The sequence below is a fragment of the Passer domesticus genome, chromosome 12, assembly GCF_036417665.1.
Source record: "Passer domesticus isolate bPasDom1 chromosome 12, bPasDom1.hap1, whole genome shotgun sequence".
Classification (NCBI taxonomy): Eukaryota; Metazoa; Chordata; class Aves; order Passeriformes; family Passeridae; genus Passer; species Passer domesticus.
The window spans coordinates 12719587-12740201 of NC_087485.1; the positions used below are offsets into that span (position 1 = coordinate 12719587).

Genomic DNA, 20615 nt, shown 5'->3' on the forward strand with positions numbered 1-20615 from the left:
CTTTTTCACCATCAGCTGGCAGGGACATGCAGGAAGCCATTCCTGGGCAAAAGGATTTCCACAAAGTGAGTTTGCCTTTAGGGCTACACTGATCCCAGCCATGGAGAGATGGAGGTGAGGCAGTTTTAGGGGAGCTGGAATTCTGAGTGCCTGAATCCAGGCCTTGGCTCTCTCCAGGGGTGCCAGTGTGAGAATAAGGGTGATGTGTGTAGTTCACACATGGAATATGCAGAGTTCACACATGGAACTGGACAGAGATCTTGACAATGGACAGGGTTTGTGGTTTCACAGGGAGTCATCTCTAATTATCAGGAAGGCTCCCTGGTTCTGTTCCAGAATGGAAAAGGAAAATATTTTTATCTCCTTTAACATCACACTGGCACTGGCAGATGATTCATAGGCTCTGGAGAACACAGACATTACCAGCTCAGCACATTTGTGTACCAATCACCATTTGTCACAAGTGAGTACTTCCCACAGTCCTAAAAAGGGATTTGTTTTCTGTATTATTTGCAGGAAATGTAACAAACTCCACACTGAATAGCAAAATAAAAACAGCACTTGATTGTTTTATCGAATAGTTGCCTATTTACTTGGCAAAACTTCACTTTAGGATTTTTTTTATTCTGTCTAATAAAAGGACCCCCACAGCTGTCTTCTCTGTGGAGAAAAGCTGTCGACATCCAGTATAATTTTCTGCATATTGAGTGAAGTACTTGAAAGTCCCAGATCCATTTTAATATGTGAGCTGCTTTCCCATTTGTATGCAGCTGGAGAGAGTAGTTTTATCCTCATTTTAAAAAGCCATAGGATGGATTTCTTTCTTTAAACAAATACTGTCTGAAACTTTTCTTTCTTCTCACTCTTTCCCCCAGCATACACCTTTCCTCTCTTGTTAGGCAGCAGTGTGCTGAAATCACTGCACAGTGCTGACATCTCACTCGTTATACATAAAATGATGCCAGCACCATTTCTTTTTTGATGTCTCTGTGCATGATCTGCTGGAATAATTCCCAGATTAACTGTTTATTAATATAATTTTGGCAAAAAAGTTGGTGAGGAAATTCCATTGCGCTGCCTTGAATAAGGTCTTCACTATCCTTCTCTGAATTTTCTGATTCTGGGTATTGACAGCTTTCAATCCTTCCAATCCAATCCTGGCCTGAGCTCTCTCCAGTCCTGATCCTGCAAGCACTTTGCCACACAGCACGAGGCAGTAGAGCTCAGTCCTTGCACAGCTATTAACTCTGATGCAATGAAATGTTGTTGTTATGGGTTGCAGGGAGCATGTTTAACATCCACAGCTATTTTTAATGATTCTGTCAAGAGGAAGGATTATAGCCCTGAAAGCACAGGGAGTTTTGTGTAACAGTCACAAAGCTTTGAACTCTGCACACACCATGACTGAACACACTGTTCATGTGCTTCAACACAGCCTGACACTGCAAAAGTCATGGCTGAAAAACAAGATATCTGAAGGTTATAGAACATTTAATGGCTCTAGTGTAAACAATACAGCACCAAGAATCAAGTGCCAAACATTACCAACCTCCCAGTCTGGATATGCCCCATCTCACAGGCTGAGAATGACTCACTCAAACAACCTCAGATGGCAAACCCGCAGGCAGGCAGGCTGGGAGTGATGCTACCAGTTCAGCATGGAGCATGTGGTGCAAGGAGAAGGCACTGAGTAATTCTCCAGACAGTGCTTGCAGATGCTTTCACCCAAATTCAAGATTTCTGCGCCACATTTTTGTTTTGAATGAAAATAAAATAGTAGATTCTCAAATTTTGCAATGGAATTAAAATTCTGAAAATTTTACATTGGAAATAAGAGATTGTTTTATTGCTGATAATTTTGTCTGAAACAAAAGGAAATGTCTGAAATGGTAAAAGTCTTGTATGAATCTGGAAACAGGAACCCTTATGAAGGGAGCAGAGCTGAGAGCCTCAGGGTTCTTGGGATTGCTTGTTTCTCACCTACAAACAGAGTAGGAACTCACAAATATGGACATTCACTTTAAGCAGCAATCTTGGAATTTACAGTGACCATTGCTGGAGGAGAAAAAGAATGAACCACTGCTGGGGAAGCTTTCCTAGGGCTTCCAGGTTTCCACCTCCACTGGCTGGGTGTTGAGGTAGGAATTAAAGTATCCAAGTTTTTGAAGAAAGGAGTCAAAGCTGCAGGAGCCCCAACTTGGGTCAGAGATCTCAGAAATTCAGGGTTTCCAACTCTAGCAAATCTACCTGGAAGATATGTGAGCTCCTAGCTGAGCTTCAGGAAGCCTGCTCAGTGCCCTGGAGTTGGAGGAAGGCCATACAAAACCCAACATAAAAACTCAGAGACCCATAGAATTTCCTGTGATGTATTTTTGATCTCAGTAACTCAGCATTTTCTAATGAAGTAGTGCTTACTGGAAAGTTTCTGCCTATTTCCATTTGGGAGGACATTATTCAGATGGACATGACACATTTTGGATGACATGAGAGAATTAAGTTTGGTCTTCTTGCCAAATTCCATCCTAGCAGATAATTTCTTACCTATTTAAATCCACCTCATATTAACAGAGCACATTTTTTTAGCTCCCATTCTGTCTTGCAGCTCGTGTACTGTTAAACGTTATCTGCATTTCATCCCCTGTGCAGCTGCTTTTCACCAAATTTAGTGCCAGGGTAGAGTATGGGATCTCTATATGGGACTGGGAGCTCTGGGGGTCTCTAAAATCACCTGTGCCACTGCACGAACATCAGTGCCCTTTGAAGGATTATTTTTAGTATAAAAATACACTATGCAGAGCATATTGCAGAGAAGGGTATGATCCCACACAGAATAGAACCAGTCTGATGTCAAATTTTTTTATGCCATTATGGCACATGACTGCATTACAGAGTAGCTCTTGTATTTTTCTGTCTCCTCAGGAACATTTATTCCTACAATGGGCATCCTGCATTGATTGCAATGAAGACCCAGGCCCCTATTGTGCTAGGCACTATAGCAACAGACAGCAAAAGGCAGTCCTTGTTCCTAAAGACCTTTCTAGCTAAACAGACAAGACATTGCCACAGATTTGTTCTTCCATTTATAACAGTTACAAACAATTTGGATGAAAAATAAAAAATGCAATGAATAGGACGTGATGATCCCAGCTGTGGGATGGATCCATATGGAGGTGGGAAACCCCAAGGCAGTGAAAGCATCCAGGGCTATAATCCTAAACCTACTGAAGTAAAGTGAGAACTCCTACAGGCCCTGCTGGGAGCCAGGATTTCCCCCCTCTGTTCCTGTTTCACCGGGTGCCTGTGTGCACAACACCATGCAGAGCTGTAGTGATATTTCCAAATTCCCTGGCACTACAAGCAGAGTTGCAGTGTGGTCCCACTGCTCCACTGGGGGATGAGCCAGGACCGAGCCTGCTGCTGTCAGGGTGCCTGTGGTGCTGTGATGCTCTGTGAGCACAGGCACAGCCCTGCTGCACGGCCTTCCTGCAGAGCTGCCGGGGAGCAGCTTACTGGGAGAGAGCTCACAAGCTGCCCATGTTCACTGCTCTGTCACCAAATCACTGACCTGCCACAGACAGTAAGCTGAATGATTAATTATGGTCTACAACTCTCCACGGTCTCCAGTGCAGGGGCTATTTAGGTGACAGTGAACTCCCTGAACATACTGTGTGTCTTGGTGCAGACCCTCTCTCTAAGGGATACAGACTAAAAATATTCCTGAGGTACAGCTCGTAAACAGACATATTCCCTGTTCTGATCTTGCTGATATTCTGTGCTGTTATTTACTTAAATGGCATAACTCCCCTGCACTAATAGGAGACTCTGGTAACTTTTATCTTTTCTTTTGGAAGCAATGCAATGCACAATAAAGCAGACATGATCATGATTTAAAATATGCAGGTCTCTTTTCTGGACATTCTGACTATGAATATAATACAATAGAGGTTAGAGTGATGCTTGTTTTTACCCCTGAGTCTATCATAAGATTAACAGTCCTTATTATTTTGCAGAACAAGCAGTAGCGCCTCATCAAGGGTATAATCACCTCAGTCAAAAAACAAACAAGCTTTTACTTAAGGTGCTAAAAATATAGTTGAGAAACCTTCGATCTCAAGCCGTGGGATAAAATAGACTGTGTTGACTGAGCAAATCAGCAGCTGCTGCTGTGCCGGCTCCTTCACCCTAACAATGCTCGCCTTTTTCTCTCCCCACCAAATTTAGAGATGATGTCAGTGTAGCCAACCCCAGGAGTTCAAAAATCAGAAGACACACCAAAATAGAATCACAGCGCTGATATCAAAGCCATGGAAGTTATTGAAACTGAAGCGTATGATTTGGGGGGTCAGCCTTTAGTTTTTTTAATTCATAGCAGACAGCCTTCTCCCTTGCAGTCGTCTGCTCAGCTCCTGCCTGTCTGATATGCCCTATTTCAGAGTGAGAGACAGCACTGGACAATGGGAAGCACAAAGGACTGGGAATCTATTTAAAGTATATATAAAACTCAATTCTCCATCCTATGTAGAGCCTTAATCCTGCAAATACCTTCCCTGAATGCTCAGCTTCATTCATACAAGCAGCCCCATGGAAGCCAGTGGGGGTCCTCTTGTACCTGGAGTTTGCCCCTTATTACTACTGCACGTCAGAAATGTTGGCCTGCATCACAATAGTAACAATCAGCTAAGAATGAAGAGATCTATTGCTCAGTTTTTTCTGTGATCTTGGGCAAGTCTTGATTCATTCTATATCCCAGCTTCCTGCTCTTTAAAAAGGGGTAGAATTTATGTCTACAAGGTACTCAGAAGCCTCCAGACAAGAGATAATAAAATGCAGAAAATTAATACATTGTCACTTTCTGACATAAACTGATTTCTAGATAACACAGCTTGAAAGAATGCTTAAAAATCAGAAGTATGTCATAATTAAATTTCCTAATAAAACCAGACTTCTAGAACTGGACTTAATCCACCATGGATCAAGTCTGACTGAGCAGCCAAGAGAAGCAGAGAACATTCCTAGTGCAGAGAAGACATGCTTACCTCTAATTTGACTCACTGGACCTTCTGCACTTCAACAGGAAAACAGAACCCTCTTCTAAAAAGAGCAGTTCCTGGGAGCCAGGAGTAAACTCATACAGGAGTTTATCAAGATGTAAACATTCATTTAATTTTTTTCCTATCCAAAATGTCACATTCCTCTGAATTTTAAATCAAAGTAATTGATCTGATTTTAAAATTTAGTCTGAATGTAAAGTCCAATATTTTGAAGCAGCAGTAGCGTTATGAGGAAACAGTTTGTTGGGAAAGTACTCACTTAAAATAATGGGAGACTTTCATCTTTTATTAAACATTAGAAATTACTAAAAGATACTACCTTAGAGTTGCTTAATTTAAAGAGGCAAACTGATGCATTTTGTTAATTAGACCATTAAAAAACTCATTTATGTGTAAATAAGTCTAGGTCATTAAACCGTAATGTACAGTGTCAACATGAAACTTCAAACTTTCTAGTTATGTTAAATGGCCCTAAAATTAATTAAAAATAGAATCAGCATCAAAGAACTTACTTCCCCCTCCTGTTTTTAAAGAAAAAAGGTGTATTTGTAGTAATAAGAAATGCTATTTCTGCTCAGTCCTCCAGTCACACATTCTCTTTGTCTATAAGACTTTGTTTAAACTTAGAGGCACAACACCTATGTGTTGATATCCATGATTATTTGAATATTTTTAAAACACAGCAAAAAATAGCTAGCAGTGATGTTTTCACTAATTTTCATGGTAGCAAGAACAGGCTATTTCAGTGAAATCACATCTTGTGAGTTAACAGCATAACAAGGCACAATGAGTGAAAAATGTTATTTGGCACAGTGGAAAAGGCAAGGCTAAAAGGTTGTCTTCTGTTAAGGTTTGTGAGTGTTACAGTTACAAAGTCATATGCTCAATTGCTCACAGATTTATGAAAAATGATGTATTTATATTTAAAACCTCTAGGAAATTTCCAAGATTCGCAGGCTGATTTTAGAAAACATCAGGAAAAAATGTAAAAAACATTTCTGGAAGTTCAGCTGTTTCCAGGAACAGAATAGAAGCTGTCCCATCTGATTCCAGAGAGATTCTGGCAGAAGTTGTTGCCAAGACACAGAAGACAGGATTGAAGGGAACTGGAACTGGGCAGTAGAATGCAGGAGAGAGAGAGGCTGAGTGGTCAGTGAGATGCTGCAAGAGAAGCCTGTGCATCCTGGACAGCTGAACAAAATGGACTGGGGACAGAAAAGGGCACAGGAGGTAATGGTGGGATGGAAGAGACACCATAGAGAGCAGCAGAGAGTGCAGCCTGGGGGAATGGCCTGTGCCCACTCCAGTCTGGAGAGCAAATCCCAAGGATGCTAGAATCCCAACCCTCATGTAAAAGCAAGCAGGAATTATCATTTCCATAACCACAGGTCACAGATTCAACACAAAATAGTAATGGTGAAGGCTATTGATTTTCCTTTGTATACCCTTTAATGAACAGGTTAAATTCCTTTATTTTCCAGGTGCCTAAAATCAAGAGGATGCAGAAATGCCAGTTCTGTGTGCTCCTAACCAGGCTTGCAATACTGACATAACACAGGGGGTGGGGGAAGAAAGAAAGACAGAGCAGTGAAAATCATGGCTCTAAGGAGAAGGATGCTTTTGAGGCAGCAGCAGTGACACCAGGTGAACTGCAATGAGTAACTCCCACTGCCAGGAATGCTGCCCAGCCTTGGCAGGAACATTCTCTGCATTCAACACAAGACTCTATTTGCTTTCTGACTTAGGGACAGGTTGATATACGGACACATGAAACTCAGGGTGTTCAAAAATACAAAAATACTTGAATTGTTTTGAATCTTCCTGATTCACTTGAGTACACTACACTAACAAAAGACACAGGCTTGCCTTACATGCAGACCGGATTCTTTGTAAATAACAATCTGCCTGGGAGTAGATGACTGACAAGAATCTTTTCACCGAAAGACTGCATTAAATATGGTTGTTCCTGCTCAAATCCAATGTATGTAAATTATTCATGCTATATATGAAACCATATTACAGTTATATAGGAGAAGTGATTGCTCCCACTGTACACATTCTTTGGAGTTGTGTGACACATGCACAATTAAGCATGACACAAGAAAATTCATCAAAGAATATTTAAATATACCTTAGGGAGCCACTAAATTTTCTGATGATTTTAAAGAAGGAAAACTAATTGCAGCTGCACAATACAACAGTTTTGTAAGGGTTGAGCTCATCAATGCTTTTACTTTTTTCCCTGGTAAACATTTAAAACAGTTTATTTAAATTGATTTTAAAAAATCAGAAACTACTGAATGTTTTGAATACATTAAAGTTTCTTCCATTTTCAGTATACTTCCTTGTTCCTACTGACTTTCTGCAATATCAGCAATGCATAGAAATTCTTGACCTATCAAGGTGGCATCAGAGTAGATAATAACAGGCAGTTATTCTTATAAAGACCTTGCACTTTTTCTAAGACTTTAAATTAAAGTCAAACTAATTATATAAAATAATTCATTGAAAACACTAAAAATTCTTCTGACATAATTAAGTTTGTTATACTGAATACACCTGGTTTTACTAAAACTAAGAGGTTTTCATCTGTAATGGTAAACACACCCTCTGAATGCATTCACGTAATTATAAGAAATCCTGTAATCTTTCTAGATTATTGCTGTCTGGAAAATTGCCTTAGTGTTCAGAAATGTGCAGAAAGAACCAAATAAATAGTTGATTCTGTTGTGACTTATCCAATTATCTGGTGGGGCATTATGAGTGACAGGCTACAATCAGTAGTCTGAAATGGTTAAATTTCACACTGCTTGGATGTTTTCTTAAGTGGCTTTCTGAAAAATTGTACTAGATGTACAAAATCCCATATGGAGTCTGCTGGATTATATGATCTTGCTGTACAATTTATCCAAAAGAATATTTTGTAAGGCTATTTAATTCCTTGTTAAATTGGAAACAATGATGCTACTGATCCATTTACACACCAAGTTCAAGAGTCTTATTTAGAACACTGTGGAGCACTTAAATTGGAAGTCTTTGTTCCCCTTGGACAGGTGAAGATTGATTCCAGTGGTCTTCCAAACAGACTAAAAATCAGGAGAGTTGAGATTGACAACATTTCATTGGTATGAGCAAGAGAAGAGTCAGATTGTTCTTTGCCAGGCTGTATGACTATGGAGCACCATCCTAATATTTCTAACTCTCTTCCCACTTCACTATTGATATTGTGACAGGATTTGTAATACCATTAGGCTGTGTTGCCAAGAGCAATTCTTTTAAAGAGTGTGACACTGAATATAGGCTCTGGCAAATGATGCCTTCAGTTAGAAAGTATTAATGTGACAGAACTCTTCCCAAACCTTTTACAGAGAATATGTCTTGACCAAAAAGTGACAAAAGAGAAAATAGTGCTTAAACCTGTGCAACATAGCATGGAGAAAGAAAAATCTCTGCTGAAAATGCCTTTTTGTGCAAGAATTGGTCTCACTGTCATTTTTAGTAATGTAAATCACAAAGAACCATTGAAATCAGCAGTATAAATCAAGCGTCATGAATAACAAAGTTGTAAGATATTGTTATTGGGTCACTTAGTTCTGCTCCATAGTTTTATTTTAGCTCTAACATTTATCAGCTTTGCTTGTCCATACCAACTCTTACAATCGAAATATTTTCTGCAGTTTGGCAACAATGGGTATTCTGGACTGGGTATTCACAGAGAATACCTAGAACACCACTAATAGAGAATTTCTCATAATGGGGCCATCTTCTGTTCTACAGCTCCTCTCATACTTTATGTGTCTACTTTATATACCCATAAAATATCTGACTTTGAAATGACAGTAAGAAAAAGAAAGGCTTGTTCTCTTTCCATCATATTTCTCTGACACATGAGATTTGATCATCACAGCCACAAATATCATTAGCAAACACATTACCCAGCCCCATTTCTTACAGACAGCTTATCTGCCATGGAAATTTCCATGGGCTAGTTATTTCTGCATTAAAAAAATTGTCTTTCATTTGTACTAAATTCATTGGTTCTTAATATCATGATGCATTTATTGCACTGACCTGAAAAAAAAAAAACAAAAAAAACCCCAAAAAAACCCAAAAAAAACCCAAATAAAAAAACCACACCAGCAGAATATACCCCAATCACTGTTCCTGTTACTTCCTATTCTTCCCAAAAACAAACATTTTAGGATGAGAATCTCCATGGTATGAAGTGGTAAATGATCCAGAGGAGTGTCATTTTATAACTTCTGAATCTTTATAGTCTTTGAGATGGTCTGTGTGTAAATCTTACTGTACATCTCATGGGCTCTGTCACCTTTATATGAGCATTCAGTCAGTCTATACATCCGTTGTGTTAAATTTTGAGTAACTCTTATAAAAAATAGAAACACAGCTCTTGAAAATGATCACTGTCATACCATCAGGATGTCATGAAAGCAGAATAAAATAAACGCAAACTTTCAGACTTCTAGGTAATATACTGTTCTCACTAGAAACTCAGCTCTTTCTGCTGTTTGGTGTTTTGGTTTGGTTTGGGTTTTTTCTGTTTTTTAGCTTGGTTTTTTTTTGCAGGGGGGAGGGGGGTGGTATTTTGATTTTTTTTTCCCTGTTTCTTTGTTAGTTAAAGAGTACCCCACAAAGACACAGTGCTGTTTTCCTGGGGTTTTGTTCCTCTGGAAATAATTTTATCTAGTAATAATTTATAATCTCTAAAAATACATCTCCAGTTGTGATCCAGTTTCTATGATAATGCTGCTAATTTATGGAATTAGCATTACTACTGATGAAATTTATAATGCTGTATGTGATTATTGCTTCACTAATCACTATGTATTCCACTGCTAGCTGTATGCGAGATCATTAATACAGTATATGTATAAACATTAAGCTTAATGGAGTTAAATGATGATATGGAAAGGCAGGATGGCTAATTAATGATCACACAAACAATTAGTACTCTTTCTTACTTAATTCACAAGCTGTTCTATGAGAGACTTCAGCCTTGCAGGGCAAAATTCAGTGCATCTCCTAATTACAAATAAGCTTGGGACTGGTGAAAGCACAGAATACTTCTTAACCTTCTGTACTATAGATTGGTTTTAAGCTTCTCAGCAAGATTTTTCCTGGTCAGAAGGTAATTTAAAAGAAAACCCTTTCTACTATCTTTATTGGACACCTTTAATAGTCAAGTTTTACATTTAAGAGACACTTAATGAAACAGTCTTAAATGGTCCTTAATTGGTTCATGTGAAATGTCTGTGTTGGTACTTAGTGCAGTACTGAATTTCACACTAAAGGCTTATTTCTAGTAACCCTTAACTCATGCTGAGTATACCCCTCTCCCTTGTGCATAGTCTCACCATAGACTGGTATTGCCAGAGTAATTGTCTTTCTCTGTTCTACAATTCTGAAGCTTTTTCTCTGCAGTTTTTATAAAAGCACAGAATATATTTTTTTCTAGATCATCTAAATCTTTGGATTGATTAAATTAATTCTATCTTAATTCTACTATAGGACAAACTATAAAAAGCATCTGTGTGAATTAAAACCCTTACATTCACTGTTTCCATCTTATATAGATTTTAAAATAACAACTTGTGTCCTCTCAAATGCTATGGTTCAGACCTGTTGTGAAGCATAGAATTTCAAAAAGTCCCTGTCACAAAATGATCAATGAACCAACAGAGAATTCCATGGCAAAAGTTATTTTGGAAGTTGTCATTAATATCACCGTCTCCTTTTAGTACAAGACAATGTCCATTAGAACCAAAATATTGGGTGATCCATCCATTCAACAACCTTCTTGCAAATCACCTTTACTAATCAATACCAAGAACCAAATTAATTAAATTTAAAACATTGAGTAGCTCTGGAGTTTCACATATGAGTACATTTAAATATCCTAGTGATTCATCATTCAGTGCTTTTCATTAACTGAAAATGGCTCAATAACTTTCATTACCTAGGCAAGTCCAATAAAAATTTTAGAACTTTGCAAGACAGTGCTGGCTCTTTAGGAACATGTAACAAGAGATACAACTCTGAGGTGTCTAATGATGTACAATTATCTTACACATCTTCATCAAACCTTGGGTTTTGTTAATGGGATACTGAGTAATCCAGGCAAGAGGCTTGGCCAAATAATGACTTCCACAATTAAAACAAAAACAACTTGATCATGCTCCTCAAAATAATTCCAGGAAGATATATTAAGCATAATGTAGCAAGCATATACTCAGAACACCTGGAAAGTGTTGCTTTTCTACTGCCCCTTGGCCACAAATCAACTGGCAGCCAAAAAACTAGTAATTAAAAAAATTGTTTTCATAATTTTTAATAATTTATGTATTATTACAGAAGTTTTCAAACTACCTCTCACATATTAAGCACAAATGTTTAAAAATGTTTAAAAAAAAGTTTCATATGCTTTCCAGGGACTCCTTCTGCAGGTGTGCTTGCTGAAGAAGGTTAATTTGGTAAACTAAAAATAGCAACAATTAAGTTGTGTTCCACAACTTATGGACAAAAAGAAAACAATACAAGCATAATGTAACAAAACCAAACATGAGAATTAGAATATGGAACTGTGTTGGGGACTGCTACCTGACTGCACCTGTAAACATATAAATAAAATATCACGTTTAGAATAAAAACAAGGAGTGTGTTATTTACTATTGCTTTTCAAGGCAGAGATGATAACAGTGATAACTGTGATTTGAAATGCTTTTCATTATTTGAGTAAAGTTTAAATAACTACTTTATGGTCATTCTTCTACTAATTCACTAACTGATTTGAACAAATTTCATTTCAATATGAACGTTGTCATTTGATATATGCCATAGAGAGGAAGAAGAGAAAGAGTTGAGGAAATATAAATGTCTCATTTTGAAGAATTATACCTCGCTCTTCCAGAAGAACGTGTCATGATTAAGTAGTAATGATCACTTTGAACCATTACTCTGTGTGCTCATCTGCCAGCAGAGATTTAAGCCACTTTCATGTCATACAATGGTAAATTATTCTGCCAATTCTATTAGTGTTTTATTTCCCACATAACTCCACTACATTCTAGGAAAAATAGTTCTTCTCATTCTGAATTACAAATCTAAACACTCTTGGATGGTTTACTTGACTGAATATGATAGCCTATTATGTAAAAAAAACTACTGAGAATTTTTAATCTGGTAATCATTGACCCAACTGGCTAAAATGCTTCAGACAGAGCTGTTAATGTCTGCTAGGTCAGTGGAGTTGCTCTGCATGTGCTATTAACTCATAAACTAAACTCCTCTTTGAATCTGCTTAAAACCTATTAGGAAAACTGACTAAAATTCCTTTCCTGGGGAATTCCAAGCTAATATCTTATGTCTAATTCACTCCACGATGCAAAAAAAGAAAACTTGAATACTCCCACATGAGATTGAAACAGAGTGATATCACAGGGGAGAGCTGAGGAGCTGAGTAACTTACTATGGAAATTCCACCTGGTTTAAACTCATTCTGTGCTGAAGACAGTTCAAACTGGTTGAGGTATTGAAGATATTAAAAGAAATTATTGTGGGATACGGGAGTATAGAAAGCACATTCTCATCACTTCTATGTGTGATTCAAATATCCCAAGCCACAACTCATGAAAATGTCCCTTTTTATGTAATCCATTGAGAAGAGATTGACTCCATCATCTTTGCAATTGCTCTTCAAGTGGCTGTAGGCAGCTATTGGAATCTTTGCCAGATTAAACAAGGGCATCTCCCTCAACCCTCATCCTGGGGGCTGCTGCTGCTTTGAGTCCCTCCTGGTCTGGGCCACCTCCACTGCATCCACTGCAGTTTGTCACCTCTCTCCACATCTGGAGGGCCTGAACTGGGTGCAGTGTGTGAGGAGCAGCCCCAGCAGAAGGGAGCACACATATATAATGTAGCCACACTGGGGATTTGTTTTATTCGTGCTAAGGAGAACTGGCAGCTCTTGTCAGTCTTGCATCACTCCAAACCCTTCCCGGCAGTGCTGGCTGTCCCTTGGCCAACAGGTTCCTCATCTATATCTGTACAAATTCCTGTGCTTCACTTTCTTCATATTTATTAGGTTTATGTCAGGCAGATTCTGGAGTTTTTCCAGATCCTTCTGCACTGATGCAGAGGCATTTTGTTATGTCCCACCCCTGTTAAGTATCATCTGCAATTCAGCCTACTGTCTATTTACCTGTACCATCAGATGACTGACAAGGACTTTTGACATGAGCAGGAATTTCTAAAACTCCTAAAATGAGCTACTGTGCATTGGTTTTCTATATTCAGTAAAAATTAGAATCAGCATCTTTTTTTAGTTTGTGAATTTATACCACCCAATACACATATACAAATTTTTCTATTCATCACACAGACAAATAAAACACATATACACATTTACAAATTTACATAAAACACAAAATACACATATACAAATTTTTATATTCATCATAGAGACAAATAAAACTGAATCACAATTTTGCCCATTTACAGGCTGTACCACTCAGTAGTATTAACACTGGGGCAGTTCTAAGCATGTCATGATGTACAAAAGAGGAGCCTGGTGAATAGCACTGTAGGGAAAAAAACCTGTCTTTTCCTCCCAGGTTAGGCAGAAGGCAAGCAGGCATTTTCAGCATTGTGATTTTGGAGACAGGTACCTCAGACCCACCTGCTTCCTGAAGCTTGCCAGACCACTGCAGTTATTTTGCACAATTCTGTCACTTCAGCAAGCCAGCATGCAAATCCTCCCCGTTGCACCTTATGTGGACACACCTGCCCAGTTCAATGTCAAGCACAAAACAGAACAATGGGGGTTTCCTGTAGTCAAAAATAAAAGAGGACTTGAAATGTCTGGCTTTAGAATGCCTTCCAAGATCTGTCTCTTGGGGCTATCTCAAATTCTAGCAAAGCTTTATTTTTTTAAGCAATGATTTTATAAAAATCATTTTTATACAGCAGGAAAATGGGAAGGATCTACATCACCCTAATCCGTTTTAGTTATCAGTAAGCATTCATTAAAATTAAAATGTCCATTTGGCATTCTTTTTCAAGTCTTACATTTTTTACAAACGACGTATATATTATAGAGCAAACAGATCTTCCCCACAAACACAACTTCTAAAATAAAATAAATCTTATTTAATATAAAATTACATTTCATTCATTCAATATATACTAAAGGAGCATTTTAAGGCTTTTTCTCCATAAGTGGCAGATGTTATGAATAATAATCCATAAAATCCTCTGAATTCTAAAGAAGTGTATTACATAAAACTTTCATTTAAATCTTTCATAGTGCTCAAATACACTGAACAGTGATAGTAGTAAAACACTGCTGGCAAACCATTAGAATTAACTGAAATAAAAATTGATATTTTAAAAATCATTTAAAAGGATAATACTGCTCCCTGTAGATCTCTTCTCAACACTTTATGTAGGCTAAACAAATGTAGCTACCTACTGAATCACTGCAATTTCTGTTCCACAAACTGAAGTGCATGTAAATTTTTCAGAAATAAAAAGTAACATCTGCCCTTTAATGTGCCAGAGAATGTAATAGTTTCACCTTAAGAAAAAGAGAACCAGTAAAAATGACCTTATCCTTTTCATCCTTAGATATCTTGGGGGAAGAAAATGAAACAACACAAATAAAATACGGTTTAGTGGAAAACTAAACATCTTTAAAAATATTGTCCCAATAGATGTTAGTTTACAGTGGATCAGTAGTGCTAAAGGATGAAGACAAGAGCAAGCTATAAACTGCTTCAATAAAAGCCAATTAACCCCTGCTTGCTGCTGCAGCCCCTCTGCCAACTGTGCAATGTGCACTGGGACCGTGTAACTCCAAGAATTAAGCAGTTAAATGAACACTGCCAGAATAATTACCCACTGAGACAATTACAGTCACTGATGCATATGCAGATCCAAATCTTGTGCTGGTTTGTGACTTTCAAAAGCAGGATGTACAGTACAACAGAAGGTGTTTTCCAGTCAGCTCCCATTAATATCCCCAGGCTGGGAGACCTCTGGAAAGATATAAATCAGGCCTTGTTTATGTGAGGATATTGTATATGAATGATGGACACTTCTTCCTTTAAATTAACCCAACTCAGTGAAGAAAACCAAACTTACAGAGTCAGAGATGAGTAGAAAATATTTTCCTTGTTAGAATTTTAATGTGAAGGTATCACTTCTCTTCATTAAAGTTATTGAACTGGAATGCACTGCAAGAAAGCTAATGCCTTCAGTAAGCGTTTTTGAAATGCTAACTTTTGTTTAAAGATCAGCCAAGTAGCATAAAATGCTTTGCTACACAGCAATTAATTTTAGGTGTGTATCACTTCCCACGGTAATTCTACACCTTACATTTTCAAAATGTGTTTTCAGAAAGTCATGGCTCTGCCAAACCTGATTCTGATATAGATTTTACTTCATGAAACTCCCACAAAAAAACCCAAGCTATGATGGCACTATATTCTTTCAGTCACAAGTAAATTATCCCCTCTTCTAGACACAATACAGCAGTGATTTAATTTTGTACAGCAGTACTATACAATAGAAAGTGGAAATAAATGAGTCTACAGGATGAATTGGTTCAGACAGAATTGCATTACACAGCCATCTGATCAGGGTTTAAGAGCTGATTTATTGCCAGGCATTGTCTACACGTAGCACCTAGTTTGGAATATGTTAAAAACTCAGGGAATTCCCTACCTGTAGTTTTGAGTACCTTAAATTTGCATTTCATTTAATTTTAATCACTTTCATCTATAAAGTACTGTCTGATATCATCTGGGTATTGGTAGAGTGCTACTTGCTGAGTCACTCATTTTCCCATTCATCAGACTCCTTGATTTCCATTTGCATTTTCATCTGTGCCCTCTCCATTGTCTTCTCTGAGCAGTCCTGGATTTGGTGATACACATCAATGATATGCTATTTTGTAAGTTATCTGCAGTCTCAATCTAACCTCTTACCATGCCTGAAAGAGTCTATATGGAGACGACTGAGCACATTTAAGTATTTGCTTTAATGTTTTGAAACAGTCCAATTCTTCTTTACTTTACTAAAGGCTGATGAAAATTCATCAGTGATGTCTGAAAATGAAATGCACAGTCATTAAGTTGTGATTATACTGGAAACACCACAGCACCCAGAGACTGTACAACTAAATATATACAGTAGAGCAAACAGACAAGGAAATTGCAATTAAACAAGGTTAATATTATGTTGGCTCTTGCTAATTTAATGCTCACTACAGCAACCAATATAAGACTGTCTTGCCTCTGCTCCCTCACTGTTGAGACAGACAAGTCTCAGTTCTCAGAATACACAAGAATAATTTAGGACTCACTTAGAAAAGTGAATGTGAATGAGTTAATCTGGTGGGTATTTCCCTCCTACAGAAGTCAAATACCATCCTCTCCCCTTGGATGTTTCAAGCTGACCCCCATTTAGATCAATGGCACTTTATGTGTTTCCTACTTAGATCAATGACTCCACATAAACGTGGCTGAAGGAATCAATTTCTTGGCACTGCTACAGGTATTTCACAGAGTTAATGAAACATAACATATAAACAAGCCACATTCTGAAACAAAGAGGTAACAATTTGGAGCACTTTCACTAAAAATCACATATTTATCCTTCACTGTACAAAACACAGTACAGTCCTTTCCCTGACTCAACTCCTGCTCCTTGGGATCCTTTCTTTGGAGTCTATTCCAGATTTATTCACTGGTCATCATTAATGGATAATTATTGTGCTCATCAATATTTACAACCACTACTTTTTTCTGATGCAGATACACCTCTCTGTAGTTTCATTTTATACCAGAGAATTAGAATTCTGCCTGTTGCAGAGTTAGACAGCAGGTTGAGAATTCATTTTCCTTGACCTCACTTAGGATTAATATGACCCAAAGAATTCAAAAGTACTGGTGAAGACTGTGAAGGTGTTAATAAATCCAGTACAGTAAACTCCGACATGGAAGATTAGCTTTTGCCTCAGCCTAAATGCAGAGGCTAAAGTGTTGCTCTGGGTAATACTTGCACAGGCCTCAGAAGGGAATAAGGTTGTAATTAAAAGCAGCACGTGACCTCTGCAAGAAATAACAGCAGAAGCAGATTTCTGCAACTGCTAAGATTGAGGTAGGAAAAAAAAAAAAAAAAGGAAAAATATTTTTAAATAGCTTATAGGGTCCTTTTATCCTATTTTCAGAAGCGAAAAAGAGAAAAGGCAGAATGTATGTCTGGAAAACTGAGACTTTTAGCCAAGCAGTTTTTCTTGGGTAGAGATTTCTGGTGAAAACTTTGAAGGTGCTTTTGCACAGGCTTTGGTAGATGATTAGGAATATAAGGTCTGGTATTCAAGACAGTCTCAAGAAAGTCATCCTTTCAGCCAGTTTCAAATGTTATACACGTTTGCCTTTAGGAAACACTGTCAGGGATTAGGTCAGGAAAGTGCCACCACAGAAACTTCTAAGTTCTTCCTGAGTGACACACAGTGGATCCCCACCTTCTGTAGACTTCTCCAATAAACCTGGGGTTCAGCACAACCCAGCACAACCTTGTCACATCCTGGCTTGTGCTTGCTGCTCCCTGGCACATGAGCCATGGCACCCCACCCCACTGCCAAGGCTGTGGCTGCCCCTCCTGGGCTGCCCAGGCAGCAGAGGGAACTTGCTGGAGCCATGGGAAGCTCCAGCCCCACTGCAGGCAGGGCAGGAGTCTGGCTCAGACAGTCACAGCCCCTGCTAGAGGAGTGAAGGTAGCTCAGTACAGAGCAGGCAGAGAAAGCAGGAAAGATACATAATGAAAATACAATGTAAAAAATGCACCACATATTTTGGAAATTAAAATAATATTAAATCATGTGGGAATGAAACCCATGGAGCTGATAAAATATAAGCATTAAAAAGAAGTTTACAGTTTCTGTGTTTTGTTCCTTATTTGCTGCATCTAATGTCTTTCCTTGTAAATTTAACATTCTTGTTCATGCTGACTGTACAAAGTGCTGCATTCTGCCAGCCACTCTGTTAAGCTTCTATGAGAGATTACTAAATTAAAAAAGGTGAGGAAACAGGATAAAGAAACAAAGTCTTCCCTGGTTTTTGTACTACAGTAATTTCCCCTTAGGATAGAAACTTTCTTCTATGTATTTGGAGACAACAACCATAAAGTAAAGTGTTAAAGGATGAAAATAGATTTTGGAGAAAATCTAATTTGGTAGAGTAGCAAGTAATATGAGATGGTTTTTCAAAAAGTGAATAATTTTCTTAAATTCCAGTGTGTTTCAGGGCACAAACTGGATTTCCAATGGAAATTTTTTAAGGACTTCAAAGACTGATGAATTCTTTGCTTACTCTTCAGAATATCTGAAGTCAAAAAGTAGGCAAAAGAATTCACCTATTTGCATCAGTGTTAACAACCAGAATCATGATATATTTCCCCCAAGAGATATATGAAGAGTAGCAAGAAAAATGTATTCTCTATAGCGCAGTGGGATGCCCAAGCATAATTAGTAAAGGACTGTATGGACTTAATTCCATTTAATGTTTAATAAATCTTATCTTTAAAATATTCTTCTGGTAGCTGTGCCCAAAAGATACTGCTAGCTGCAGTTTTGGAAACTCCTTTCCTTGGGTTCTATTTCTGAAAAGAATAACCTCTTTGCTGCTGGGGTGTCACTGCTGAGGATGTGGTGCTTAGAGAAGGATTTGTACCAGCACTACAATTGCCAAGGCTGCAGGGTCTGCTGGGACTTTACTGAAAGCTTGTAAATTGTTTAGAACACTGTTCTGTGTGGAACCAGATGTGTCTGTGGAAATTCTAGGAAATCATCTGGGTCAGATTAAACCCAAGGGATTCAGCAGAGTTAAACAGTGCTTTTCCACAGAAACCCCAAACATTTCCTAAACAAGATAAGGTGATTTTGTTATACTCAAGGAAATCCAACAGTAGTGATAGACAGGATCACACAAGCACCCATCCACGGGTTTCCAGGGGCAGGGAGAAATGTTACTGGTAGTAGCAAACACACTTTCCAGCTATCTGGAATGCAGATTAATGGTGTTGATTAACTCACATGTATCAATAGCAAATAGAAAATTGTTCCCAGCAGCCAGCTCAAGGGAAGAAAATTGATGACAAGGTGGTGAAGGACAAAGTGAACCTGAGTTATCCCCAACACCACATATGGACGTGTTCCACTGAGAGACCCTCCTAAGTTTATTCTGCACTTTTTTCCTTGAGATATCCTATAAACTGCTTGTAGAAGGTGCCCCAAATTGTCAATGGAAAGCTACATTTTCTAGAGTATAGGAAAATGGTTTTTCAGCCTCTCATATATTGTCTTCTCCTATTGATTTTGTCTTGATTCAAGGGAAATGTATTGACAGGATGAAAGCAAATCATTAGCTTTGTAAAATCTCTCTGATTTCTGATTTAAAATCCAACTGGGAGGAGTAATAAAACAATTCTGTGTCAGCAAGTAATTTGGATTCCAATTTTACAAACACCTTCTCTTGTTTTATCTACCTTTTAATTTTTTTTTAAATTTCAAACAAAAATGGTCCTTCAGAATTATGAATTTGGGAATAATTTAAAACACTTGGGGTAGGTCAAAGAACGTCTTCTAGGAATGCCTTGCATGCTTGCTTTTTCCAGTTTTTACATAAACAAATTCACATGAAGTCTGAGAAAAAATGTTAGGTCAGGTTTTTTCTATAGATTAAACTGTTTCTACAATTCTGCTACAGGTTTGTACAGCTGCCATTTTTAGGTTTTCTCTTCCCAAAAGGGCGAATTGTATCAACCTTTTGGTTTTAGCTGCTCGAGTTTTAGAACTACAATACCACCAGACCTTTCTGGATTCTTTTGAAGCAGGAACAGTTCCCAGCATGCTGGAGAGCCAGTGGCAGAAGCAGCCAAGCTGTTATTATTTGATAGCAGTGGAGTGACAAAAGCAGCATTTCCAGAACACAAAACTCTCTAAACAGGGATTACTTGGTATCTCCCAATATTAAACTAGATCTGATTAATACAGGAGAGAAAAACACAAGAACAAATCTCTTCATTTTGAGATAAAAGCAGAATGTGTCTGAGTGGGAATACAAGACAAAAAATTGTTTTCCTGTTTGATCAGAATGGAGAGAAGTAATAAAGTCATTGCTTAATTATGGAGCAAAGCTATTTAACAAAATTACTAGGTAACAGGAAATTTAATACTAGTACATATAAATACTGCTCAAAACAGTGATTCAGAAAATATTTTTCAGGGCTATCAAAATGAGTTGCAATAAGGAGTCATTTTTCTGAGAAGAACCCAGACAGCCCCAACACTGCACCAGGAATTGTCACCTTTGACTCTGCACCCTGGTACAAATGTCACTCCTAGAGAAGGCTGTAAGGAATTACATATGAAAAGAAAATACAAATGGCATTTGGGGATAAACTCTGAGAAACCAAAGATGAAGTGAAAAGTTTGTAAGACGCCTTTTCCCTCCATATATTTTTGTGAACTGTGGGACCCATCCA

At 38.0% G+C, this 20615-nt stretch overlaps 1 long non-coding RNA gene across 16 annotated transcripts in view; it reads right to left on the reverse strand.

Annotated features, from left to right (window-relative positions):
* LOC135279282 (uncharacterized) overlaps positions 1–20615 on the reverse strand; it is a 126688-nt gene that overhangs the window by 21962 nt on the left and 84111 nt on the right. For 9 of the 16 annotated variants that reach the window (XR_010346569.1, XR_010346568.1, XR_010346575.1 and 6 more), the window contains 2 exons: positions 14964–15103; positions 13747–13895 (listed from right to left, as the gene is read on the reverse strand). This is a non-coding gene — a long non-coding RNA (uncharacterized LOC135279282). Of the gene's footprint in view, positions 1–13746; positions 13896–14963; positions 15104–16054; positions 16175–20615 lie in introns of all 16 variants that reach the window. The other 7 variants (XR_010346576.1, XR_010346573.1, XR_010346579.1 and 4 more) reach the window with 5 other exon arrangements.